This window comes from Vombatus ursinus, unplaced genomic scaffold (genome assembly GCF_900497805.2).
Source record: "Vombatus ursinus unplaced genomic scaffold, bare-nosed wombat genome assembly UNPS02014779.1, whole genome shotgun sequence".
NCBI classification, from domain to species: Eukaryota; Metazoa; Chordata; class Mammalia; order Diprotodontia; family Vombatidae; genus Vombatus; species Vombatus ursinus.
In genome coordinates this window covers 64,822,407-64,829,946 of record NW_020954557.1, presented here as the reverse complement: position 1 = coordinate 64,829,946, position 7,540 = coordinate 64,822,407, and positions in this window count along the sequence as shown.

The following is a 7,540-nucleotide window of genomic DNA, read 5'->3' as shown; positions in this document are numbered from 1 at the left end:
AGGAGAAGGAGAAGAAGGAGGAGGAGGAGGAGAAGGAGAAGAAGGAGAAGAAGAAGAAGAAGAGCAGCAGGAGGAAGATGACAAGGATGAGGATGAGGGTGAGGATGAGGATGATAAGGACAATGAGGAGCAGGAGCAAAGAAAATATACAAGAATTCTCAAAAATCATAGCAGCCTGAAGTCATTTTGTACAGGAGCAAATAGCTGTACATACTTCAAAAGCTCCTAAGGGTAACATTATATTACAGAAACAGAATGGATGTTCATAATGACTATGCTGAATCTTACCGAAAATATGAAACTTTTTTCTGTACATCCTGTTTAAGAAGACAAGGCAGCATATGATACATTTAAGAAAAATTTGCATTGAAACAAGTATAACACAAATTGTATGGTTATTAGTATATTATTATTATTTAGAAAAGTCAATTATGCAACTGATTTTCCTGATTTCAAATGAAGGAGTACTTTGGTGTTCTGAAGCAGCTGTGATCTCATCAAACAAGAAATCAATAAACACTGAATAAACATCTATTATGTGCCAGCTACTGCTAGGTACAAGGGAAGTAAAGAGTACAATGGAATCATCTGTGCCCCAAAAGAGCTTCTATTCTATAGGATCAGCATACATTCTTTTTATTAGTATAGATGGCAACTCCTTGAAGCCTTCTTATACTGCAGAATTTCTGTGTTTTTTCATAAATCCTCCTTAGAGAATATACCTAACATGCTGAAGGCCCTTTTTTGTTTTTTTTTTAAGCTAAACCTTTTTCAGTTGGTTTCATTGTACTTTAATGACTTGTATATTTTATATGTTTATCTGTTTTGTGACTTTTCCTTTATTAATGTTTTTGCCTTAGAATATAAGCTCCTAGAGTTAAGTGGTTCATTTCAAAATTATTTCTAACATAGTTTCATATTCTAGAAGGAAATTCATAGCTTATTTTTAATAATGTATGTTTCCAATTTAAGCTGTAAATGTGTGTAACGATGGAGGCTGGTATAGAACAGTGTTTGGAAAGGTGCTTAGGATGAAGGGACTCCCTTGCAAATGGTGCCAAGAACTAGACTTTATATCTACTTTAAAGTGTTAATTATTGCAGAAAGTAACAATCCATTTAATTTGAGGCGAAGTTAAAGATCATAAATTTATATTCTATCCATTAGGAATTCATATTTGGAATATATATGTGGATGTTCTGCATTACTTGATCATGATCCTACCTAGATAGGCATATTTTTTCTAACAATTTCTAAATAGTATTTGCACTGTAGGGAAAATAGCATTTCAATCTTTTTTGTAGTTTTCAACCATCATTGGACCCACAAGAATCTCATAATACAGAGAGATTCTGTCCATTCTGACTGGTATTGTTCTCTTAGACTTTCAATCATGCCAATTGATCATAGCATAGAATCTTATTGGAAATAAGAAAGAACTGGGAGTCAAAATGTCATCTACTAAAATTTATAACATTCTTTCTGTGACAATTTGCGATGATAATTGTAATTTTCACATCTCTAACAAATACGTATGCTCATACTTTTCACAGGGAAATGAAATTAAGGTACTTTAAATCAGTACATCAACCCATGGAAATGGAAGGACTACCTATTTTATAAAGATGTACATATCTGCCTAGAAGGCACTGAGTCCTTTTCATAGAAAATCAAGGCCCTAACCAATGGCTTCATCTTTTAAGGTTAATTAGCAAATTGACCAAACTTTCCTGAATAACACTGTATGTTTAAGGAAAAAAAATGTTTATTTTTTTTCTTGGTTTAGACATCCTGGCTGTGTGAACCACACACTTAGCCTTTAGGTAACTAACATTCTAGACTCTAAGTTACAAAGAAGGTGCTGATCTGCCCTGCTAGAGAAAGTTTCCTCATCAGAAAGTTCTCTGTATCAATGAAACCACAGGTTTACTTTCTGTCCCTGTCCCTGTCCCAGGCCTGTGTTTTCACTGCTATACAGGGAATTCTCATTAGAGAGTCTCCTACCAATGCAGATGTATAAGTCTTCTCCAACTTTTAGTCTTAGAGAGTTGCCTAGAAAACTGTAGGAGGTTAAATCTCTTATCTAGGGTCACATAGCCAGGATTCAGAGGTTAGACCTTGAACTCAGGTCTTCTTGACTCTGAAGTCAGTTCTCTATTCACTATTCTCTGTGCTGCCTCTTCATCTTTTATCTATTTAAAAAAAAACCTCTTCTTGATAAATAATACAGATGCAAAAGAGGTGTTAATTACTACATGTTTAGCACCTTTAAATGTTACTATGAAAAATTGAGAGCATACACTTCTAGGAAATTCACTAGCAATACAATTGTATATACTGGCTGTATTGCAGGGAAGATATGTTTTAATTGTATAGATTAAATTACTTCCTGTGACAGTGTTGTCTTTTAGCTGTATTAGCCTCTAACAATTGGTATGCAACCTTTCACAGCTCTAGAGCTGCTTTGTCACTCATCAGTATCTTAGAGAAGCATAAATAATCATTGTCTGACATCTTGACATGAGTTTTGCATTCTGACATTGACAGAATATGTGAGGACATTTCATCAGCAGCCAACTCCTGCCTTTCAGAAGGCAAGGTAATGATCCTGTCCACTGGTTGTTAGAACTGGGTTTTTGACTTCTCATTTTCCCATCTGTCTTTTTTTCATTTAGCTTTTCTGAGTGCTACATTCTTATTTTCTGGTTTATCATAAAGGGAACTTCTTCCTGAAAAGTATTTCTGTCCAGATACACAGCAAAGTAATTCATTATTTATTTGCTACTTTTATAGACGATTTTTCAATCCTTCTTTATATCTTTTATCTCCCTCAAAATAAAACAAAAACAAACAAGAAATCTAAAAGCTGAAAGACATCTGCTTTAGGCTATATCTTTGACACAAAGTTAATACCCTAACAGTTGCTATTAAAAGTCCTTTTGGCTCACTTGGATTAGCAACAAAGGAAGAACTTCTCTCCTCTTGGTTTACTCTGACATTCAATTGAGTTGTGCTGAAAGAACAGGATTTATAATTACTAGAGGAAGAGTTACATGAGGAGAGGTTGGAAAAGAATAGGGAGACTTGGGAATTATTTCACTTTTAATTGTTTCTGGAGCCACAAGCAGCATGTGTCTGAGGGATAAAAACAGAGAGCTATATATTTCCTATATAGTCACCATATTATATTTTACTTTCTTTTTTTTTAATCTGGATGAATTTTTGGAAATATTTACTGTCTACTCACTGAAATTTGAATTGAAATGAATAAAAACTAGATGATCAGTACTGGTAATTGGAAGAAGGAAATATTTAAGGAACATATCTGTAGCTTAAATATTTTTTATCACATTAACAAAAAAACAAAACAAGACAACTTAGTTTCCAAGGCCTGAGAGTCACATTATAGGGAGAGAACTTTGGAATCTCAAGCAATGAACATAATACATGTTTTTTATTGTACTTCTACAGGGGGAAAGTCAGGGACAGTTTTCCATGGATAGAGAATTGGGGATGGATTAATTTCTAAAATGCATATAAAATAACAGCTTACAATCCAGTTGACATTTTAGGTAGGCTTTTTTGGAATAGATCATCTCATTCAAATGCCCAGAATTATCAACTCACCAAATACAACCTTTTCCTTCTCTGTCACCTTTGCCACAGGTACTTAGCTTTATGTCCACTACTGACACATATGAAATAGAAAGGCATGAATGTACACTTCTGATTTTGCTACATTCAGAGTTCTGAACTTAAAAAAAATATACATTTTTATAAGTTACTATGCAAAAGTGCCTCAGAAAAGAGTGATTAAAAAGGCAGTATTTTTATATACACAAAACAGTTGCAACATTACCAAGGAAAATCCTTAAAACACTTAGCATTTTACAATTCAATGGTCATAGTTTTCCTCACTTAAGTTCACTTATTTATGATGGTGTGGGTTGTTGGAATGGTTTAAACTTCCCCCAGTCCCCATTATCTATGGCATCACTAAAAAAGCTTTCCCCCTGAAAGAGAATGGTTAGAAGTGGTAGGAATATAATTATCAAATAGCTGTGTCTACTTACATGTAATGCTTTCATGGGCACTGTACAATACATTAATATTCTAACCAATCTGTGATCTCATTGATGTGCACATTCATTTAAGTGGTACAAATTGCAAGCCATCCATGCCTGCCTGTCTTGTGCAGTTCTTCTTCATGTCTTCTCATGAAGCCACCATAAAACGTCTATCTTAAATGCTGAGAGCTCATAGGTCACTTTGTTTACGAAGCTTCAATGTCTTTCTAGGAAAAAAATACAAACTCCCCCGTTGGACTTGTAAAGTCTTTTACAATCTGTTTCTAACCTATATTTCCAGAATGGTTTTTATGTTACTTCTCCTCACATACTCTGATGTGCCAATTGTCAGCATACAAGACATACTATGTTCCATCTTTGTACCTTTGCACAAGGCATTTTCAGTCTCTAGAGTGCTCTCCCTTCTGTATACTGCTTCTTGGAACCTTGAGCTTTTTTTTTTTTTAATTTTTATTTGTTTTTATTTTTAGGCAATTGGGGTTAAGTGACTTGCCCAGTGACTTGCACAGGTAGTAAGTGTTAAGTGTTTGGTTTGAGGCCGGATTTGAACTCAGGTCCTCCTGACTTCAGGGCCGGTGCTCTATCCACTGCGCCACCTAGCTGCCCCAAACTTGAACTTTTTCTAAGACTCAAGTGACACACCTGAAAATGTTGTTTTTTGATATCTTCAGTTGTTGGCATTCCCACACTAGAAAAAATTACTTGATGCTTAATTTGTATATATTTCATATTTACTTATCTGTGTACATTTTGTTTACTCCTACTAGAATATAATTCCCTTTAAGTTAAGGGGAAGTTTCATTTTTCTCTTTGTATTTTTTTTTTTTTTAGTGAGGCAATTGGGGTTAAGTGACTTGCCCAGAGTCACATAGCTAGGAAGTATTTATGTGTCTGAGGCTGGATTTGAACTCAGGTCCTCCTGACACCAGGGCTAGTGCTCTATCCACTGCGCCACCTAGCTGCCTCTTCTCTTAGCATTTTTAACACCCAGCTCAGTGCCCAGCATATGCTATAATTAACTATAATTAACAAATAATGGTTAAATTGAATTAATTTCTTTAGTTTTCTTCACAAACCATGTACACTAATGGAGCACAGACTTCACTTGCCATTATCATACCTTGATCTTGCTATGTGATAATTGGCCCATGTTCTTATTATCATATCTTTTTAATGAAATTCTTTATGGTATTTTTGCTATTTAATTTCGTACTTGTGATGTGTTACAGACTGCTCATACCCATTGTATGCGCAGTTGGGTGGTGTAGTGGATAGAGTGCTGAGCCCAAAATCAGGCAGACTCATCTTCCTGAGAATCTGACCTCAGACACTTAATAGCTGTGTGACCCTGGGCAAGTCATTTAACCCTCCTCAGTTTTCTCATCTGTTAAATGAGCTGGAAAAGGAAGTGGTAAACTACTCCAGAATCTTTGCCAAGAAAATCTCAAATGGGGTGAGCAAAGAATAAGACAGCACTGAACAATATGCTCATCATGTAAGTTCCACTAGCCTTTGCATAGTTTTTACCTCCATCAGTCTTTTGGAGTCTAAAGTTTTTCATGAATTGCAGTCATGGAAGTTCCAGGTCTAACCACTAGAAGAATATTGGTGTTAATGAGTTAGATGATTATTTCAAGGAGATGCTTAAGTTATTAAATAATTTGCAATTTCCTAAGGGCAATACAGCCTTACCTTCTGTTAAATTTTGAGCCCAGCTCATTGTCCATTTGCATTGTCTGTCCAAGATATATGTGCTAACATACAATAAAAGTATGGTCAATATTCAACCTTCCTATATATTTTTTTCTCTGTGGATAGTTAGGCACATCCTTTTGAGTGACTATGTACCTCATTTCAGAGTTTCTGCAATGTTCTAGAACTTATTTAATTAGTACAACATCATCTGTAAACAGAAACATTGAGAGAACATGACTATCTATATTAAGTGTTCTTAAACTGAGGTCCATGAACTTAAACATTGTTTTGATGACTATATTTCAATAACTATATTTATAACCATGTCCTTTGTAACCTTATGAATTTTACTATATACATTTAAAAATATTATTCTGATAAGGTCCATAAGCTTTAGCAGACCAAAGGGGTCCATGACACAAAAAGGTTAAGAATCCCCAATCTCTACAGAATTACTTTTTCACTGTGTGCTGGACCTCTTCCATGTTGATGGTTAATACCTTTGGATAAAAGGCACTATGTAAAAGAAATGAAAAAGTGATGGTAAAATACATAACCAAAATGTGGAAGTTAAAAGTCAAAAACTTTGGGAAACTTGTCAGTTAGATTATCATAGTATTCATTTGGACATTCATGTTGTCCCTGAGGTAAGGAAAGGAATATTGACATGAAATTAGTGTTCATTTAATCTGCTGAAGATTTCCATATGTAATTTTATTCGGTATTTATACTTAATATATATTTAATAATAGAGGCCCTTATGTCAGATGTAAATTTTGAAATACTGGAACTTTTTAATGTTTTTAGAAGAAAAGGTCCTGATCTTTAACTGAAATGGGTTAGAGAAATCTTGATACTCTTTGTTCAAACCAATTCAGCTAAGCATTTATTAAGTGACTTTCATATGCTCTGGAGATAAAAAAAAAAAAAGATTAAAAATAATTCCTGCCCTCAAAGTTTTACATTCTACTGCTGTTCATTAATGAATCCCTGACAACAGACTTGAGAAAACATTATTCAATATAAAAGTGACTTTCCTTTAACTAGGAGTTTAATTCTTGCTGTACATTTATGCATTTTTAAAGGAATTACCATGCTTGGCTCTAAATCATAAAAAACTTTGAGGGTTTAAAATAAACAGATTATGGGTGGTGACATTTTTACTTTTCCCTGAATCCTCTGGAAGAGCCCACAGTTTGGAGGTAAGATTAAAGATGGGATGGGATGAATTATCTGTTCTGGTAAGTCAATTTCTCTTTTTCTAAATCTGAGCAATCACATCCCAAACTGATCTTTATTTTCCTGTAGAGGAAATAACCAGAGTTCTTTTATGGAAGAGTAAAAATGGAAAACCATGCTGTTTCCCCACATTACATATAGGAAGTTCAGAGAGTGGCCTCCTCCCAAGTGGTAAGGGACAGCCAGTGTCATAGTGAAAGGAAAATGCCCCATTTAAAGCAATAATTAGTCTCCCATGCCTTTCTCTCCCTAACATCAAATTGCCATCACTATTAGAAATGGGAAGGGGGTGATGGGTAGGGCATAATGTAGGAGATAAAGCACATTTTCCTGTCTGGATAATGTATTAGAGCTCATACCAAAGATGTGTGCTATAACTCACTATGGCCATCCATCGAATGATGAAATAAGCATACAATAGAGTTTATACCATAAAATATTGAAATACTACAGTATTTCATTTTTAATTTTGTCATTTTTAATTTTCCTATTTGGTAATTTTTTATAAGTGTGCTTCC